General features: G+C 37.8%; 2 pseudogenes; both read right to left on the reverse strand.

Moving 5' to 3' along the window:
- Positions 1-2,134: 2,134 nt before the first annotated feature.
- Positions 2,135-4,395, reverse strand: LOC116144395 (annotated as a pseudogene).
- Positions 4,396-8,978: 4,583 nt separating this feature from the next.
- Positions 8,979-19,318, reverse strand: LOC116144445 (annotated as a pseudogene).
- Positions 19,319-22,492: the final 3,174 nt, after the last annotated feature.

The following is a 22,492-nucleotide window of genomic DNA, read 5'->3' on the forward strand; positions in this document are numbered from 1 at the left end:
TCAAACACATATTCCTGTTGACCTTGTCAATCGCCTATAATCGAGCGATTAGGGTTTGCGTAAACTCCATGCTCAAGTCAAATTTAATCAATCTCAACCGTCAAAATCCAATATTCGCCACTAAAAGACTCATGACCTCTCTCTCAAAAGCACAGTTTAGACCGAGTTTGTTCTATTCACTATTAAAATATAAATTGAGTAGTAAAGTGGCACTTTAAAAGTCATAGGTGAGAAAGTGTCATTAAACCGGAAAAAGTCGCTACCTCCAAATTTTACACACTATACAAAAGTTGAATAGGCCATAAAGTTTTGACCAATTATGTGTTGAATGAAATAAAAAGATGAATGGGAGAATAAAGAACACTGAACATTGTACCCACCAGATGTGCCTAGTTAATTACGTCACTCTTCATTCAAACTTTTAGTTTATTTTATTGTATTTTCAAGTCCCTCTTTATCCATATTTGACCAAGTTTTATAGAAAGATAATGAATTTTTCTTTAGAAAAATTATGTCATACTAATAAACTACGTGGGAACTAACGGGGGCTTTAAAATTAGTACCTCAAGGTTTGATCTAAATACACTTAGCTCCACAGGTTTTAAAAAGTGGCACTAAAAACCCAAACGTTTTGAAATAGTAAAAACTTCGTTTACAAAGCTGATGGACATTAGGAATATCGGTTTTCTAGCTCATAATATCTGTTAAAAACGTAAGTTTTATTAGAATATTTTCTCTATTTCAATATTATTAATTACGAAAATAATCCCCAAAACATATTTAAAAATATATATTTACAAACATATTTGGATCCAAGAAAATTCATCAAAACCCATTGTGTAGAATGGTTGTGTATTGGGTGTTGTCTTCAGGATTGCATGTGTTTTATTTAGGTGTATAAATAAGACTGAAGACAAACTATTAACACCACTTTTCTATCGGTATACACACTTGTTAAATATTATTAAGAGATTTTCAAGCAATTGAGTATCAAGATTCTTACATGTTACTATCAGCCTAACAGAAATGTCAATACCTTGTATTGGTATTCTACAATGATATTATTTTATTGTTATGAAGAAATACGGCTTTAGGGTGATTTGGTATGTCGTCCTGATTACTTTTGGGGCAAATTTTTTACTTTTTGTGATGAAAATATTTGTCACCTTTTTCTAAATTTTTTTAGCAGGAGAGAGGAGAGAGAGAGGAAGAGAGCGGTAAGAGAAAAACGAAATGAAACGAAGAAAAAAGAAAAGAGGATAGGGTAATAAATTGACTTTAATAAATGAGTTGAAAGAGAAAGATGTGTCATGTACCTTTTTTTTTTTTTTTTTATCTTTATTAAAACTATTTTGATTACATGATAAGACAAAAATAGACTTTATATGCAAGTTCTTGTAATAGCCGTTAGTTTTAGGGGAGAATTGTAATTTAATCTTAATGGTTGGGATTCTAATGTCTATTTATAGAACCTGTGGGTCTAAGCTTACTTGGGCTAAACCTTACGAATGTTCATGTTTAAAGCCCTAACATAATTATGATTGAACAATGAAATTTAATCCAGGCTCAACGACAAGTTCAGCACAATATGCTACTCTATACATTGAACAATGCCCCATCTTTACTACTTAATTATGGGAAAGAACATGTAACCATTTCTTATTTTCTATATTCAGAAAAGCATAACAAATGAAATTTTAATCATTAATCCCATAGGGCATAGGCGTTAGGAAATCCTTTCACGGGGAATTGAAAACAAATGAACTAAAAGAAAGAACAAAAAAAAAAAAAAAGAAAAAAAAAAAAATCACACTAGCGAGTGGAAGAGGGGCACCATTCCAGTCTGTGAGGCACTCTAGCATTGGATCAATGATCTTACCCTGGCACATAGCTGTGAATACTTATCAAATCCTCTCCTGGTGATTTACTTTCTCACCAGTAAGAATCCCGTTCCTAGCTCTTCCCTCACAAACTTGTACAATGGATAAGATCTGCATTCTTTGATCCTGTTGGGAATTGCTGCATTTCCATTCTCAACCACAATTCGGCACTCTCCACCTCTTTAGGCAAAACGGCCTCAATTCCTCCTCAAAAGTTCCAATCTTCTGGAAGATTGAAGAGTTCACATTCTCTCGTTTTCGGCGTTGTTCAATGCATGATCACACAAGTACTTGTCTTAGCTTTTGCATCAATGGATAGGTGGCACTGCAGGGATCATCTAGTAAGCGAAAACGTGTTCGCGATCAACCACTTTGATCAGACTTCTCACAGAATCTTGATGGGTGAAGTTCTCCGTTTGTTCCAATAGTTAGAACTTTCTTAGCCACTAGGCCACAGTGCTATTAACTGTGTTCTTCAAATTCTCCTCCAAGTGCCTCAGATCAATGGCTTGGCAAAGTGCTACCAAGTATGTAGAAGACATGAGCTTCAAGATGTCAACAGCTTCAGCAGGTTTTCTTGAAGAGAGAGTCCCAAGGAATTCACGTCTGGTTGTGTTGCTCGGCACTTTGGACATGGCTGGTGACTGGATTGGCGAGGTATTGGAGCTCAGAACAATACGAAGCCATGGCGATTTCAGCACCCTTGAAACCATAATCCAGCTGGATTTCTGCCGCCAGAGAGATTTGATGGCAACCCATTGTTGTAAAAGTCGTTGACAAAGCTCCGAAAATTGGGCACACATAAGTTTTCCAATCAATGCAATAGCCAAACGTGTATTGTCCATTGAGACACCAATGGGGTCCCCTGGAAGTTGCCTCCATGTAAAGCCTTGTTCCTTGAAACATCGATCAGAGGGTTGTCATTGACGGAGGTGATCTCCCTTTCAATGATTGGTTGAAAACTGATAACTTCAATCAGTGGGCCAAGCCATTGTGGTGAAGTCCTGAGGGCATAACGATCCTGTTTCGGCTTTTGAAGAGGATCCATCTCGTGCAATTTTTTGGCAGCTTTAACATACGAACTGCCATCTAAATGTGTTCCATAATTGCTGCAGCCTCAATCTGGCCTGGATGGTGCTTTAATGTTGTGTCAAATGGTCAGTGAATTCAGGCTTCCCCTGCATCACTTCCGCGAAAATTGCTGACAAAATTTCGGATAATACACCCAGAACATTAGCCTCAAAAAGAACCATGAAGCCATCCCAGATCCAACAGAAGTACTGTTCACAGAGCGAAGCCTTCTTTAGGCTGCAACTCAAAGAACTCAAACCGGCGAGTTTAGAGGCTTCTGAGCATTAATGACTTCTCCCTTAGGTCCTGTGGCCTTGGAATTGGGGACCGGTAAGTAATCGGCAATGTAAGACAGAGGAAAAAGATCACCGGAGGCAGTGATTGTGCCGCGAAGTGGGAGGCATGGAGTAATGTTGTTGTTGAGAAGACGGTAATTGCTTCCAAGATTTCAAATCTGATTCCAGAGTAGCCCTGGAGAAGAGTGTTGATCCTCACAAGCATGGCAGCTCTTGTTGCTGAGTGAGGCAGTGTGTGGCACGACTCTGTCCCATTACCGAAGATTCCAGCATTCAGGAATCTGTAAGAAATATTTTAGCAAATTAGTTTCATAAAATTACATTAAATGATTCTGCAAATATCGTATTTAAAAAAGGAAAAAAAAAAAAAAATGTTTGATCTAAAATATTTCCTCCTAGATGTGTCGAATTCTGTAACACATTTTAACCTCAAAACTCAGATTAACTCGTGAGACTCAGATGAGTCAACACGGCCGCGTCCAACGGCACTCATGATGGTTGATTAACTACTTAAATAACTTGAAACAATTGAGAAGAAAACTATTCTTTTAGCTCACATATCCTAAAACGGAGTCAACTCGTCTTTGGTAAATAAATATAAACTTGGAAACGTACGAAGTTGTTCATAAAGCTTACCTAATGAGCTCCTTCTGAAGAGCTCCACCATTCTTAGTTCTTCTATGGGAAGTTGCACCAAAACCAGTGGTGACACCATAACTATCAGTTCCTTTATTCATGCTCTCCATAACCCAGTCACTGCTAGCTTTAACTCCATCTCTGGATGACTCTGAAAGCTCAACTTTGACCCCAGACTCATCGGTTGCAATGGCAGCCACCTGAGCTATCGTCAAAGTCTCCCCACCGAGCTTCACCACTGGCTTCCTGTACTCTGCCACCATACGCTTCACTTCATCCAAATGACTCCCTTTAAGACCCTCAGTCACCAATCCCCAGTTCAAGGGATCATTAGAACTCGTGCACAAACTCTTCAAAATCCCGTTTTCCATTGTTTTACCGTGTATAAAACAGACAAATACTAACAAGAAAGGGAAGAGAAAAAGTCAGAGAAAGAAGATGGGAAGCTTTTGTGGTAACTGGAAATCTATGTATATAAATTAAAATGGATTTCCTGAGGAAATGAGAGAAAGTGAAGGTGTACATATAGAGAAAGAGAGAGACGTGGTTGTGTTGCAGTAAGTACCAGGCGTCGGTAGGTAAGCTAAAGGGTGGCAGAAGAGAAATGCGGGGTTGGTTGGAAAGAGATCTGAACCGTTGAAGAAGTGGAGATCCAACGGTTTAGATTTTGGTGGCGTGGACAAAGTAAAGAGAGGAGAAAGTGTAACATTGACTGGTGAGGTGATAGTGGAGGGGATTGGTGAGTGAGTAAAGTTACAGTTATCGACCAGTATGTATCGATCTTGATCCTTGATTTATTATCAGTTAATATTAATCAATGGTCAGGATTTTGTTACGTCATTCGATGCATAAATTCGATGTAAACTTTTTGATAACTCTATCATTTTCCTTGGTGAGAATGCGGTTGGTGAAGAATTGACAGAGCAAATACGACCTCTCGCAAGTTAGTCTTACACGTCAACATAAATCAAAATTAATTATAAAGTTTAAGCTTAATAATTTTACTTAGGCCTATATCAATTTATTATAATCTTAGGGAGACAATGATTCTCTTGTAATTTTAAATATTAAAAAAATAAATAATTAAATTTTAACATTAAATGCTAATGATAATGGTTTAAATTTTTTGAAATTAAGAATTTCACATGTTAATAAATTATCCAAATATATTGAGAAATTCATATTTATTTATACCTTGGTATTTACTGTCAATGATTAACGAGTAGTTGATATGGTCAATTAATAATTTTTAATTAATTTTGTTTGTATTATTTATTTTGATGATAAAAAAAAAAAAAAAAAAAAAAAACCCTTGTAAGGAGGTGATAGTACGTGGTTAAATAATATTGGTTACATGTAAAAAGTAAAGTGTACAAAAGTTTACACAAAGTTGATAAACACTAAACAATTTATATATTAAGTAGTTATATTTCATATAAAGATCATATACAACTTTTAGGTAAAAGTATAACTCTTGGTTACAAAATTCAATTATTTGAAGTTAATTAACGGTTGTGTTTGAGGCTTGTCTTCGGGATTGCATGTGTTTATTTTAGGTGTATAATAAGACTGAAGACATACTCATGACACTTACTTTTCTCTCTGTATACTATTTATTAAGAGTTTTTCAAGCAATTTGATTGTAGATTCTTACATGTTTACCTCGGCCTAACAGCAATGTCAATATATTGTATCGGTATTACAAGGATATTGTTTTACGTTATGAAGAAATGATCAAATGAGAACGAGGGGAGAAGAGAGAGAGGAAGAGAGCGGAAGAGACAAGACGAAATGAAATGAAGAAAATAAGAAAATAATGGAGAGAAGAGGAGATGGTATGTAAATTTTATTTTTACTTTTAATAAAACTAATTTGATTTTAAATTAGACATGATAAGACAAAAAAAGATTTTTACAATGCAAGTTGTAATAGGAGGTAGTTTTAGGGGGGAATTGTAATTTAATCTTAACGGTGTGTGATCTAATGTTATCTACCGAACCTCTCAGTCTAACTCTCCCATTATGATCGGATTACAAATAATTTAGCCACTGAGTTAGTTATACTCATTAGGTCTTATATCGAATCATAGGAGAGGCAATTACCGATTACTAGGTTTCCAAAAAAAAAAACCTTGTGGGTCTAAGTTTACTTAGGCTAAACTTACGAATGTTCATGTTTTAAGACCACCAACACAATTATGATGTTAATAGTTGAAACTTATAATTTTTTTTAAGAATAATACTATGTTCAAACGTTGTATAAACATCACTCAATATAATTAATGGATTTAAATGTGTGAATGATTTAAATTTAAAATAAATAAATAACAATAAATGAATATCAAACATACAAGGTTGTCATCAGTTTGTAAAATAATTTGTAATATAGTATTACTTTTTTTTTTTTTTTTTATAAATTATTGGTTTAATTTGTGAAACTTTTTTCTTTAGTGAAGAACATAAAAGTTCTTTTTTTTACTTCTAGTTATTATCTTTCGTCAGTGAATAATCTTTATCAGAAGGATATTTGATTTTCTTTCTTTTTTATTTAAATGAAAGACAGGACATACAAGATTTAAGATTTATAGATGTCCTTCTAAATGTTTTAATCAAGTTTAGTTTAGTAGAATTTTTAGATTCCTGAGAAAGTATGTACAATAAATGAAACAGATTTCCTGGGTAAACGAGAGACAGTGAAGGTATATATAGAGAAAAGAGAAAGACTTGGTGCGTTGTAGTAAGTAACAGACGTTTGTAATGGTAGGTGAGCTTAAGGGTGGCAGAAGGAAATCGCGGGGTTGGTCGGAAGAGATCGAGCCGTAGATGAATTGGAGATCGGAGGGTAGAGATTGTGGTGGCTTGGACTAAGTAAGAGAGGAGAGAGTAATATGTGTGACTGGTGAGATGATGTGGAAGCCGAGCAAACGCCAAATAATTCAAGCGTTACCCTAATTATTTATTAAGATTTTCATACTATATCATAATATAATTTACGATTATGCAATTTATAATTATTTATATATTAAGGTTCATGATATATAGTTGACATATATAACATAAAAAAACTGTTGGGAACCTTGAACATAAATAAATTTATAGCATAGAATATAAATTGCAATATTTATTAGAATTAATTATTCTAAAATTACATGTTGATATAAAATACGTTTGATGCATATTTACGAGAAAAACGACTTTTTCCTACCTAAATAATGGTTAATGACATTTTTCCGTCTATAGATTTTTAAAATACCACTTACTACTAAATTTATATTCCGTTTCTGATTTCGGCATCGTTGTGACTACACCACTATCATTCTTTTCCTCGATCATTACTCACCAAAACCCTAAACCATATTCCTGTTGACCTGTCAATCGCCTATAATCGAGGATTAGGGTTTGCGTAACCTCCATGCTCAAGTCAAATTCTAATCAATCAACCGTCAAAATCCAATATCCGCCACTAAAAGACTCATTGACCTCCTCTCTTCAAAAGCACAGGTTAGACCGAGTTTGTTCTTATTCACTATAAAAAATAAATTTGAGTGAAAGTGGCACTTTAAAAGTTATAGGTGAGAAAGTGTCATTAAACCGGAAAAAAGTCGCTACCTCCAAATTACACACTATACAAAAGTTGAATAGCCATAAAGTTTTGACCAATTATTGTTTGAATGAAATAAAGAATGAAGGGGAATAAAGAACACTGAACATTGTACCCACCAGATGTGCCTATGTTATTACGTCTCTCTCATTCAAACTTTTAGTTTATTTTATTGTATTTTCTAAGTCCCTCTTTATCCATATTTGACCAAGTTTTATAAAGATAATGAATTTTTCTTTAGTAAAAATTATGTCATACTAATAAACTACGTGGGAACTAACGGGGGCTTTTAAATTAGTACCTCAAGGTTGATCTAAATAACACTTAGCTCCACAGGTTTTAAAAAGTGGCACTAAAAACCCAACGTTTTGAAATAGTAAAAACTCGTTTACAAAGCTGATGGACATTAGGAATATCGGTTTTCTAGCTCATAATATCTGTTAAAATACGTAAGTTTATAGAAATTTCTCTATTTCAATATTATAATTACGAAAATAATCCCCAAAACATATTTAAAAATATATATTTACAACATATATTTGGATCCAAGAAAATTCATCAAAAAACCATTGTGTTAGAATGGTTGTGTATTTGGGTGTTGTCTTCAGGATGCATGTGTTTATTTAGGTGTATAAATAAGACTGAAGACAAACTATTAACCTACTTTTCATCGGTATACACACTTGTAAATATATTAAGAGATTTTCAAGCAATTTGAGTATCAAGTTCTTACATGTTACTATCCCTAAAAAATGTCAATACCTTGATTGGTATTCTACAATGATATATTTTATTGTTATGAAGAAATACGGCTTTAGGTGTTTGGTATGTCGTCCGTATTACTTTTTGGGGCAAATTTTTACTTTTGGATGAAAATATTTGTCACCTTTTTCTAAATTTTTTTAGCAGGAGAGAGGAGAGAGAGAGGAAGAGAGCGGTAAGAGAAAAGACGAAATGAAACGAAGAAAAATAAGAAAAGAATGGATAGGGTAATAAATTGACTTTTAAATGAGTTGAAAGAGAATGATGTGTCGTACCTTTTTTTTTTTTTTTTTATCTTTATTAAAACTATTTTGATTACATGATAAGACAAAATAGACTTATTATATGCAAGTTCTGTAATAGCCGTTAGTTTTAGGGGAGAATTGTAATTTAATTTAATGGTTGGGATTCAATGTCATATTATAGAACGTGGGTCTAAGCTTACTTGGGCTAAACCTTACGAATGTTCATGTTTAAAGCCTAACATAATTATGATTGAACAATGAAATTTAACCAGGCTCAACGACAAGTTCAGCACAATATATGCTACTTCTACATTGAACAATGCCCAATCTTTACTACTTAATATGGGAAAGAACATGTAACCATTTCTTATTTTCTATATTCAGAAAAGCATAACAAATGAAATTTAATCATTTAATCCCATAGGGCCATAGGCGTTAGGAAATTCCTTTCACGGGGAATTGAAAACAATATGAACTTAAAGAAAGAACAAAAAAAAAAAAAGAAAAAAAAAAAAATCACACTAGCAGAGTGGAAGAGGGGCACCATTCCAGTCTGTGAGGCACTCTAGCATTGGATCAATGATCTTACCTGGCACATAGCTGTGAATACTTATCAAATTCCTCTCCTGGTGACTTTACTTTCTCACCAGTAAGAATCCTCCTAGCTCTTCCACAAACTTGTACAATGGATAAGATCTGCATTCTTTGATCCTGTTGGGAATTGCGTGCTTTCCATTCTCAACCCAATTCTGGCACTCTCCCACCTCTTTAGGCAAAACGGCCTTCAATTCCTCCTCAAAAGTTCCAATCTTCGGAAGATGAAGAGTTCCATTCTTCTCGTTTTCGCCGTTGTTCAATGCATGATCAACAAGTACTTGTCTAGCTTTTGCATCAATGGATAGGTGGCACTGCAGGGTCATCTATGTAAGCGAAAACGTGTTCGCGATCAACCACTTTGTCAGATCTTTCTCACAGAATCTTGATGGGTGAAGTTCTCCGTTTGTTCCAATAGTTAGAACTTTCTTAGCCATAGGCTCACAGTGCTATAACTGTGTTCTTCAATTCCCTCCAAGTGCCTCAGATCAATGGCTTGGAAAGTGCTACCAAGTAGTAGAAGACATGAGCTTCAAGATGTCAACAGCTTCAGCAGTTTTTCTTGAAGAGATGAGTCCCAAGGAATTACAGTCTTGGTTGTGTTGCTCGGCACTTTGGACATGGCTGGTGACTGGATTGGCGAGGTATTGGAGCTCAGAACAATACGAAGCCATGGCGATTTCAGCACCCTTGAAACCATAATCCAAGTTGGATTCTGCCGCCAGAGAGATTTGATGGCAACCCATTGTTGTAAAAGTCGTTGACAAGCTCCGAAAATTGGGCAAACATAAGTTTTCCAATCAATGCAATAGACAAACGTGGATTGCCATTGAGACACCAATTGGGGTCCCCTGGAAGTTGCCTCACAGTAAAGCCTTGTTCCTTGAAACATCGATCAGAGGGTTGTATGACGGAGTTGATCTCCCTTTCAATGATTTGGTTGAAAATCTGATAACTTCAATCAGTGGGCCAACTCCGTGGTGAAGTCCTGAGGGCATAAAGATCCTGTTTCGGCTTTTGAAGAGGATCCATCTCGTGCAATTTTTGGCAGCTTTAACATACGAACTGCCATCTAAAATGTGTTCCATAATTGCTGCAGCCTCAATTGGCCTGGTGGTGCTTTAACTTGTGTGTCAAATGGTCAGTGAATTCAGGCTTCCCTGCATCACTTCCGCGAAAATTGTGACAAAATTTCGGATAATACACCAGAACATTAGCCTCAAAAAAACCATTGAAGCCATCCCAGATCCAACAGAAGTACTGTTCACAAGAGCGAAGCCTTCTTTAGGCTGCAACTCAAAGAACTCAAACCGGCGAGTTTAGAGGTCTTGAGCATTAATGACTTCTCCCTTAGGTCCTGTGGCCTTGGAATTGGGGCGACGGTAAGTAATCCGGCAATGTAAGACAGAGGAACAAGATCACACGGAGGCAGTGATTGTGGCGCGAAGTGGGAGGCATGGAGTAATGTTGTTGTTGAGAAGACTGGTAATTGCTTCCAAGATTTCAAATCTGATTCCAGAGTAGCCCTGGAGAAGAGTGTTGATCTCACAAGCATGGCAGCTCTTGTTGCTGATGAGGCAGGTGTGTTGCACGACTCTGTCCCATTACCGAAGATTCCAGCATTCAGGAATCTGTAAGAAATATTTTTAGCATTAATTAGTTTCATAAATTACATTAAATGATTTGCAAATATCGTATTAAAAAAGGAAAAAAAAAAATTGTTTGATCTAAAAATCTTTCCTCCTAGATGTGTCGAATTCTGTAACACATTTTAACCTCAAAACTCAGATTAACTCGTGAGACTCAGATGAGTCAACCGGCCGCGTCCAACGGCACTCATGATGGTTGATTAACTACTTAAACTAACTTGAAACAATAGAAGAAAACATTCTTTTTAGCTCACATATCCTTATTAGAATTAATTATCCAAAATTACGCGTTGATATAAAATATGTTTGATGCATATTTTACACAATATGCAAAAGTTGAATAGGCCATCAAGTTTTGACCAATTATTGTTTGAATGAAATAGAAGAATGAATGAGAGATTAAAGAATACTGAACATTGTACCCAGACTCTCCCATTCAAACTTAGTTTATTTTATTGTATTTTGTAAGTCCCTCTTTATCCATATTTGACCAAGTTTTCTTTAGTAAATTATGTCATACATGGGAACTAACGGGGGCTAAAAATTAATACCTCAAGGTTTGATCTAATAACACTAAGCTCCACAGGTTTTAAAAAGTGACACTAAAAACCCTAACGTTTTGAAATAGTAAAAATTAAGGGACTTAGTTTCCAAAGCTGATCACCTGATGGACATTAGGAATCTTGGTTTTCTAGCTCACAATATCTGTTAAAATACGTAAGTACCCTTTGTAATCACTAATAAGGATTACAAAATCAAAGTAATATAAAAAAATTGGTCAATATATAAAAATGTCACAACCCATTAAGAATAAATAACTATAACAAACATCTTTTTTATTAGAATATTTTCTCTCTTTCAATGCAAACAATTACGAATATTATAAACAAGTAACCCCAAGGGGTTGTCTTGCTAATTAAGAAAGTTTGTTCCCTTCATTAACTTCCTGGGTTTAAACCACTTTGGGACTATCTACCACTTTTGAGGCTTACATGATTCATTGGACTTATAGGGTGTTCAACGAGTCCCGAGTCCCGATGACTAATTAAAGTGCACGCAAGCTAGTCCGAACATTCTAGTTACCAACCAAATATATATATATATATATATATACACACACGTTTTATTAGAATATTTTTTCTATTTCAATATTATTAATTACAAAAATAATCCCCAAAACATGTTAAAAATATTTTAGCGCCGTCGCCTATATTTCTCTTTTACACACAACCCAACCAACACAATTTCTACAAAGGCTTCATATCTAACAACATAATTTGGATCCAAGAAAATTCATCAAAACCCATAGTGTTAGAATGGTTGCCATGAAATGAAAAAGATGAAAAAAAAAAGGCATTCTGAAACGATCGATAGTTTTTGTTACTTTTGAATCAAAGGTGGTTCAAGGCACCACCTGTGACCATGTGATCGTCTATCAAGGGGTCGTGACAATGATTGCGATGATCAATGAGGGGAGTGAATTGTATTTTTGTAGATATTAATTTAATAATTTATTTCTTGTAAATTATTTGAAAGTAATGAATGTTTGTTAAATTAATTTGTAGTTTGAAGAATATATATAGGTATATTTCATATGACAATGTAAATTAAACTATAGGATATAATCCGACTGTTAGAGCTACTTATCCTATGCTTTTAGAATTATGTTATCAGTTGATTATTTTATAATCACTCAAATTAATCTATTTTAAAAGTTGTTTACAAAACTTTTTTCCTATTGTGGCTTAAAAATAAATTGATATTTCTATAGACGGAAAATCTACTCGAAAATCCTTTTAGATTTAATCGTGCTGAGGAATGAGCATGACAATTGTCTTAAACTTGCAGCGGACGCCATAAACGTGAACTGGAAGCTTGGTCGAAAAACCAGTGTGGTATCGGCTGTAGGGCACTCGAATGCTCAAGTTGTAGGATTGTGACGGGAATTGAGCATAAAAGGGTAAACGACTACTTGTTTAAGGAGCTTAGGCGAGACTATAGCTCGTCGAGTGGCGGAGCTCGGTCTAGGATGCAGAAGATAGTGTAAAGAAAACAGTGGGGGGGAATTGGTATATGTGTAGAGTATTCGTTAACAGTAGATTGAGGAAACTGAAAGATGGAAGTGAAGAATTTCTGAAGGGGCTAACCCTCTTTTATCAGAAGCCAAGGAAAGGCTTAACCTTGTAGAAGTCAGAGTACTCGTTGCATGAAACTAGGAATAATTAGGGAAGATGAATTTGAGCTAAGACTCGCAATTCCAAGATAGTGGAATCGCTGTGTAGGCCTAGGGGTCCTTGGTTGTTAGAATATAGATGGGACTTGGAAGGCTTGTCTGGAAGAGTTGCATAAAAGACTCGGAGTCGTCGTGTCAGCCTAGACTATTGTTGATTTAGAAACTATGAAGAGTTAGATGAGAGTCGGAGTCTTGGGATGAGAGAATCCTCTCAAGACTCTAAGTCTTTGGCGAAGATTGCAGTCACTTTGAGTAGACTAGCTGACAAACGACCTAAGATCGATGGCCGGTAAAGGCCTTACCGACGTCATGGACCGGTCAGCTCCCGTCAATCGTGGGTGCCCTCAGACTGATGCCGCCAGCCGGCGTGGTGACTAACAGGCGACAATGGTCTTGGGGGCGGGGGTATTTTGTAACTTTAAACTTTTTGTGGCTAGGCCTATTTTAGGGCTAATTCTTAAATGTAGGAGGGTGGGTAATGGTTATTGGGTAGGCATTTAAGGACAATTGTGTTCCAAACTGTATTTGAATTCAGGGCAAAATAGTATAAAACAAATTACGTGTATTTTTTAATAACTGCCCATACTGAGAAGCGTATCAGATACCCTATATTTACCAACGGTAAATAATATGCCAATAACAGACTACCACTAATATTTTAGACTTGCAAATCAAATACCGAATCTGCAATTGCAAAATAAACCGAAGATACCCTAGTTCTCTATAGCCCCAACCAAAACAAAACCCTTTGTTAATTCGGTCCGGAAAACGTACTTTGGGTTAGTCTGAAGGGTTCAACAAGTCCCGGAGAAGCAACAAGGGGTGCAAGAACCTGGGTTTTGGGTTTGCGGTCACACATTTATACATTTTTTAATTATTCAAATTAAACTAAATTATATATAAATTTTCCTCGCTTTTTTTCTTTCATGATAATATAATTTTTCTTCTCTAATCAATATCACATAATTCATTCATGAGTTTAATCATATTGAAGTAGTAGAAGTAGAGATACGTTATAATGAAGAGGAATTTGTGTGTGGGGTTTTAGTGGAGTGTACACCTATTAATCCATATTTTCTCTGCATAATGTTATAAACTAATCTTAGATACCATTCTTGTTAGATTTCACGTACAAAGCACACGTTTCATACTAACCATGAACTGACTATTATTAACAACTAACTGAAAGATGTGGAAGGAGAAGTCAAGGATTTAGAGTTAGGAATTGAGAAAGACAAATACAATTTTTCTCTTTTTTCATAAATAACTAAGAACAGAGTAGTCAACATGTTTTATAATTTTGAGAAGGCGCACAAGGATAGTAATGTAAGTGCCAAACACTTGATGTTTTTGAAGTGACGTGAAGCCGTCCTCCGACAACATCTTGGTGCCTTGGTGAGCTCACAACGGTGACAGAAAAACTAGTGTAAAAACGACACCACTTTGTTCTTGTAATATTGCCACTTTTACTTCCCTTGAGATGGGAACACTTCTGCTACCGCAAACATCTCAACGTGTTCCTTTTTTTTTTTTTTTCTACCACTTCCTTCTCCCTCCTCATGGGACTCAGACTTACGGACATCATGTGATTAGTATGCATGCAAGTGTATAGTAGTAAGGCACCAAGAAGCTGGTTAAAACAGAAGTAGTAGCAATTGACTCACCCTTACTCTGTTTCCTCTCATTGGAGCAGGTGACGTTGTCACTACTGCACGGACAGTGCATGGACACTGATAAAAGTAACTGACAAGACAGGAGTTTCTTTGGGATGCATCAACTGGCCTTTAGTTTATTTCTTAGTTCATGAAAACTGAGCACAAGCAAACGGCTTAGTTTATTAAACTATGTGCAATTTGCGCGTTTTGAAGGAAAAATATTACCACCATTTTCTTTCAAAATGCGATCCCTGATGGAGTGTGGCTATTTACGCCACGCCTTACGCAGAGCCTGGACTGAAAAACAGTGATGGGTGCTAAGGCTCCTGCCTGATATTATCGATACACACACTCCACACGTATTTGTGCAACTTATTGTGTGTTGATTGCTCCGCTCTTTCTTGACTGTTCGGCTAAACAAGAACCACCACCACAGTATAAATAGACACGTGTATACGCAATGCCACTTAAGTTGTCTCTCGTCTCATATTGACAGTGAACAGTGACGATTCGATGGCGTAGTTAGTAGAGTATTAGAGCAACAGCTTTTGTGTGCGTCGAACTTATTGGATGAGTATTTGGGGCCACAGTAGATGTAGTGGCCACTTGTGGGGACCGCGATCACCAAGTGCGGCCCAGTCCCAGTTCAGCATAGAAGCTATGCTACAGCAGGCTACTGGTAACCTACACTCAATAATAGAGTCCTTTTAAGAATTGAGAAAACACGTTCAAGCTTGCCATTGCAGTTTTGTAGGGCTTGAAGGAACTGTGCTGCGCTTATTTAACAAAAGTGATGTCGGGTCGAGTTAAGAGCTCATTGCAGGCCCCCACGCTGCTCCTTACGATGTAGGTACAGCAAAATCTATTCTGGTTTTCACCAGAAGCGTTTTGTGCCACACCATAGGAGCTGGGACAACCTCGACCGGCGCCAAGAAGTCTCTGGTTTGGGAGCACGCATAACACCACCACTCTTTAGTGTGTTGAGCATTTGTTTATATGGTATTGTATTTATTTGTAGTGTGTCTTAGCGCTTCTACTGATACCACCCACTACCCTAGTTGTTGATTGGAACTAGATGACACATTTGTCAACACGATGACAACACTGATCCTTAGATATGTCTGACACCAGTTTCTCGCCGCTACTGAGACTGAGCCGTAAGGCGTAGTCGGACATTAAATGCCAATAAGTACTTGAGTTGGGTCTTTCAAAATGAAGAGACTAGAGTTGAAAGTGCGTTATGAAAACCCTGGTGAGAAACATAGTGCCTGTTTAAGTCTCTACCGAACTAACCTTTTATGCCGAGATGGTGTTCGAGGCGCCCCATAAAGAGCGTGTTAGTATTGCATACATGAGATGGAAATTGGGCAATTACCATTCAATTCCCAATCCTCAGGTTGCTTCATGACAGACTGTTTCATGTACCCATCCTTGGGTCCCATTAGGCAAAAAGCATTATTGACATCACTTGTTGGCTGTTTCCAAATTGTAAGTGGCTGCCAAGAGTGAGAACAAGTCTGAGGTGGTATGTGGTTTTAATACCCGATCTAAAGGTCTCATATGTGTAATCGTGTGACAGGGGTTTGTTAACCCCTTTGGCAACCAAACCTAGCCTTATATTTTTGCACGGATCTCCTCCGCACTGTCTTTTTGACGAACTCGAAGCACCCACTATTGCTACACTTATATTCGAAATTTTTTGGTAGTGATGTGTTGGACAAGTATGATTGTTGTACCCATGCAGTCCTATTCACTTTTCATTGTCATCATGCAAGCACGGCCAGTAGCCACGCCTTTTTTATAAGTTGAGGGTTCAAGATGACCCTCTGTAGAAACCAGAAACGTGTCCGAGAGTGGGTGTTAATGACTGGTTGCCTTAGATGAGGATCATGGGGTGCTGGTTTGTAACCACACTGTGTTATAATTCAGTAAGCACAATAGAGTTGGTTGTCCCGTTGTGTGGATTGGGATGTTCACAAACACCTCCCCGGTTAGGGGAGTTTTGAACTGTTGTCTTAGGAAGTGTGATGGAAATTTGGTGAAGACACCGTACAGGCACTCCAAGCGGGACGGTTGATGGAGGTTAGAAAAATGTGAGAAAGGATCAAAGGGTAGTACAGCGAAGACTAAGGTGAAGGAATAACTAAAACCAACAAATTAGTAGGAGGAGCAGGGGAAATTTTAAGGTCCTTAGGCGAAGGAGGCGGCTAGAGGAAATTCTGACTGGTGGAGAATGATGCGGTGAAGCATGAGGGCTCTGAAGGGACAACTCTTGTAGGAACTATATCATTGATGAGGGAGTACGACTGAGGTGAGCCAAAAGGAAAATTGATTGCTGGACAAGTGATTGAGTAGGCAAGGTAGACATAGGAGAAGGCAATGTTGGCAAACAAAGGTATATTTCCGCAACGGGAAATTCTTCTTCCAGAAGTTACCGCACGTGAAGTAAGGTATAGCTTTACAGTGGAGCTCTAGACAAGTCGCAACCTTTATGCAAAGGCTTTTGTAACCACGGAAGACACATTGTGTATGAAAACTTAACTGTGTTGATTAAAATCTTAAGGTAGGGAAGATCCTAAGGAAAGCACAAACCAAAAACCTGTTAGAGACGGCCCCATATCAAAGGTAATAATGAAAACAAATTTTTTGTTGGTAAGGAGATATGAAATTCAGAATGAGGAGGACTTTCCTGTTATTTAAGGAAAAGTTGCAGTCTGAAAACGCCACACCCCTCACCACCAAACAATTGCAATGGCTGGATGCATGAGCAAGAGAACCAGGGTTACAAAACCTGTTCACACACATTTCTATGCTTTATGTTCATCTTCTCCATTTGTGATGCCCCTGGGCACAGGATGTATAAACAGGATGCCATTGGTCCCAGAATGGAATACGACTCTTATACTAACCACCGTGGTCGGATGGCAAGCATTTAAGATTGTAACAAACTGCCTTTAAACTAAATGCATGAAATTTGCATGGAAATAGTGTGTTGAGTTTAAAACTGTTGTTTTAAGGGAAACAAGACATGCTAACATCGAATACAAATCGTTGACAACTGCTGTAATATATACCTTCAACAGAAAGAATTGGAGCAGGCCCAAAGATCATCTGGGTTAGAGTAAAGGTTAAATGGCCTAGAGAAGAATAAGGGACCTATTTTGTGCAATTTCTAACTGACAGCCATCACCACAAGGATAAAGGGATGGAGTTTTTTGCCTTTGCTGAATGATCATTGTTACGGTGAGTGATGATTTAGTACACTTTAAAGTTTGGATGACCTAACCTTTGCTGCCCCACAACAAAATTTTGCAATGGTTGATTTGGAAGCGTCATGGCAAGTGAGATGCATGAGACGGTTTTAAGTTAGCTACTAAGTAGGACCGCCGAGGCAGTGTACGTTCGGTGTGAGGTGGACGAGATGGGGTGTGTAGATCGTAGACTCTGCACTCTCTGCAGATTTTAACCAGTAGGTGGTATGTTGGTGCAGATGTAGATGTCGAATGTAACAAGTTGTGTTAGCTGGTGCATGATGGAAGCGCAAATGCAGTCAGATGAAGTGATATCACTAGTAGTCGTGCATCAGGTGTCAAGGGACAAATTATCAAAATTCTTAGAGGAACAAGGTGCCCGGTAGTTACATTAGGCTTTTATACAAGCTAGCACTTTATTGCAGTAGGAAATCAGTTCATATGATAAAGGGACGATACAATCAGATCTCTAAACAGGCAGCATGCAAGAGCATGACATTAACACTCGCGTTGAACAAGGTGCCGAATATGCCCGGTTCGATTACAAATAGCATTACAGTAAAATTGAAAAGGCTTAGTGATGTTTAGAGTTAGTGCAATTTATTAGTAGTAGCTATGAGACTTGGTTATTTATAGAAGAGTCATGACAACCTTGTACTTTGTGTGGAATGTACGGAAGAACACAATAAGAGTGAATAGCCAAACGGACTCTTTGAGCTAAATAGGGTAGATGACAGAAGCAAGGTCCGATGATAAGTCCTACCTTAGCTCCCTGCAAGGCAAGAACTGATGTGGTAATCTTGTCTTACCCACACACCACATCAGAGTGAAATTCCTACCCCATATTGTCCTTTGAACCTTTTGCAACTAAGTAGTTTTTTGGTTCATTTGGCACACCATAACATTTTAAGCTCAAGAGAACTTGGCTGACAAGAACTAGAGTACAGAACGGTACCCTTTTGTGAAGCTTTCAAAACTCCCCATTTTCCTACCGTTGCAACGGGTTTGCCAGCTCCTTCCTACATCCTTGTTGCTGTGCATGTGATTGTCCAGTTCCACGGAACTGACCTGTGTCAGTGGCTTAGAGTCCTCTACCCATTCTAGCCTCCGGTGTGCTCCGTTGGCCGTGCAGAGGCCCTCTTGGCAGATGAGGTGCCTTGACCCCCTCCACCGTGCCCCCTTGACTGGATGACGTGCGGTTGATGCCTGGCCCCTTGCACACGTGAATCTTCGTGTCGGGTGGCGCCACACGGTTTTGTCTTTAGCGCAATCTTGTGCCGCAGACAAAGCGCTTCGCGGACTTACCCCAGTTCCGGAGGTTGTGATTGATCCAGCTAGCAGCTCGTCGAGGCCCCCTTTGTCTCTGTGCACTTGCGCGACCGTAGACTCCCGTTCTCTCCCACATGGTCCCCAAGAGTGTCTGTCGGCCGCACTGACTCTGTCCATTGTTGACGGAACTCCGAACGATCAGACTGTGGCGCCACTCCATGTAATTGGATCTATTTATGTGTTGTACCCCTCTGATCGTGTGTGGTCTCTTTCCATTACTTGGGCAAATAGGTCTCTTTGGCGATTCGCCCTTTTGCCAGCTCCTCGATGTGTATTTCCCAGTTCCGAGGTCCGATTACACGCATGCCCATTGTGATGTCTCAGTCCGCAGTAGACTACGCGGCCCCATTAGGGTTGTGGATCGTCTTGGCCGTGGGATAACTTCCATATCCGCTAGTGTATCAGGTCCACGGCGGAGGAGTGGATACCGTGGGCCATAGTTCTGATGTACTGTGGAGTATTTGGCATGAGCTTTATCGCTGGTGCGTATCGGTGCGACGCCTACCGCATGTGGATACCATATTTCGTCCTTGTGTCCGTCGTGGGGGAACTATCGAGGTACCAATTTTTTTTCTGCCGCCAGAGGCACTTCGAATTTGCGAACTCCCTAGCTCATGAAAAGATTCTCACTTCGGGGCCATTCCTTTCATTATATTTTGCAGTAGATCTTGGTTTGGCTTGAAACCGGTGATTCCCCCTTGGATCCTTAGCATTGTGCAAAATTTACAAAAACGTGTCAAATGTGGTCCTAACCCTCAAGCTAGCTGACGAAACTTAGCGACCTTTGGTACCACTAGGTTTAGGCTTTGCTCTATCATACTGCTAAGAGTTCACACAGACCTCCAAGCAGTGGACTGCACTTGGGCGTCTCATGACTGTCGGTACAATGTGTGATGTAGTGTTAGCATTTTCCGCTTTGCGTCTATTATATTATTCAAGTTTTCTCAACACACCGCAGTCAGTGGCAAGGAGTACTCTTAGCTCCCTGGTGCACAACCATAATCCAAGAGTATCGCGTTGTGAGATCACCTCCAATCTTCATGCTTAAAAGGAATTTAGACAGACGATTCCAAGCTAGATAAGTGGTCCCTTAATTGATTTCTCGGTGAGTCCCAGATCCCATTCAATTTGTTGGTCAGATTTGTTGAACTAAACTCATTCTGTATTCAACTAGAATTTATTCTGACGAAATTAAAGGTTCAGGACAGCGGGATACAACCTATTTGTGGACCATCAAGATCGTGCACCTACTGAGAAAAATTTGTGACTTCCCAAACTGATATCATCGTCACGGGATATGGTGTGAGCTTGAGTAACCACTGAAGACTGGAGAAATGTGAAGAGTAAGTGACTGAAGTGTTCTGCATCACTTTGTTCAAATGTTTGTTCGAAGTATTGAGAATGAAGAATTCAGCTTATTGCGTCCTGATACCATGAAAGACATTGGAGGAGAAGTCAAGAATCTTAGAGAATTGGAAAGACAAATACAATTTTTCTTCTTTCTTTCATTAACTAACTAACGATAGAAAGTCACATGTTTTACATTTAGAAGAAGCAGATAGTAATGTAAAAGTGACAGCACTTTGATGCTAATGAGGAGAGACAACATCTTTGGTGCCTTTGGTGAGCTAACAACGGTGACAAAAATCTAGTAAAAACGGACACTTTTGCTTCTTGTCAACTGCCAATAATCATAAATTTCTTAACTGAGCTAATAATTAACAACTAACATATAATTTCTTTATACTAACCATGAACTAAGAGTTTAATAACTAATTTGTTTAAATGACCAGGGCAGAACTAACCAATTAGAACTAACTTTCTTTAACTAATAGAATAATCCTATAAATAGTGAATCTTCATAAAGTGATCTTCTTATACAGATCCTAAGATAGCAAAAAGTCATCCAAGAATTCATTGATAGGAATTCCACTACCTAATCATTTGTTTACTCATTACTCTCTCAAGTACTCTTCAATTTAATTGCAATTATTAACAACACCACACCATGAAACCTAAACAATTGGTGTTCGAACCTTCACCAAGATTTCATGTCACCAACAACACACAATTTAACCACACCAATCAAGATGTGTAAACACATTCTAAATCCTTCTGAAATCAAGAAGCTTGAGCTAATTTAATACTTTTCTCTAAAGGATTTTTGTAAATTTCACTATTGGTGAGCCTCCGTTCCACATCTACATGGGTTACTTGGAGCCTTATATGACAATATACGCGGAATATATTATAAACCAAATTACAAACCCATAATCTCTTACACTTTCTGAAGTTCATGTGGCCAAGTTGTCTATAGCTCTTTGCCACAGTACGTAATTGATGCATTTATAGAATCAACATGCAAGGAAGTCCAATGGACAAATTGCCATTCAGCATTCAAATTTGAGAATATAGAAGGCAATATTACTATAAGTGATGTGGTTTTTGATGCAACCATAACAATAGAGACGGTGAAGAAGAAATTATTGAAAGTGTCTGATTTGATGGAGCGTCGGAGGTGTTGGTGATCACATGTTATATATGAGGGGAAGATACAAGTACTCAATGGAAATTTTGGACTTGGGAGTCGAAAACATGCCTTGGCTTTTTTCTGATGTGGTTTATAAAATTCCTATTGCATTGGTAATAATCTTACTGCCTAAGGTTGATGGAGGTAATCAATTGATTACTAACACTATAACTTGTGTGTTACTTATCAGTTTTCTTTATGCTTTTTTGATTCTCATTATGTTGTTTGTGGTCTTGTGAATTAGAAACTTAGGAATCTGATTTACTCTACACACATCTGAGTCCTACAGTCTTAGACCTTCCATTCTTCCATACGCGATTATCCTTGTCGTACGAGTTGCAACATGCACTATAAAAATAAGTGATGTACCAAATTATATGTAGAATGATACCAATCATGGAAATTGCACTAGCAATTCACCATTTGAGACACAGAGTGAGGGCCAACCATAGGAAGATTGTAATCTGGTGTAGTCAGCACAAAATTCATGGTGCCATCGACACAGTAGGAGTTTGGACTTGCTAGTCAGAACACCTACCACCATATATTCTGCTAATATTGGCTTTAGATTTTCGTATTGTTGGCAATATATCTAATCTAGATATAGACTAAAAATTTATATTAGGCGACGATATTGTACTTGAAGGCGATTCACCCCTTCAATTTCAAATAAAGGGTTGTATTATTATGTTACTCTTAAAGGGATTAGTTTGATGACAAAATGCTTGATATAGACGTAATCATTCAAGATGATAGGCGAG

This window comes from Pistacia vera, unplaced genomic scaffold, assembly GCF_008641045.1.
Source record: "Pistacia vera cultivar Batoury unplaced genomic scaffold, PisVer_v2 Contig445, whole genome shotgun sequence".
Taxonomy (NCBI): Eukaryota; Viridiplantae; Streptophyta; class Magnoliopsida; order Sapindales; family Anacardiaceae; genus Pistacia; species Pistacia vera.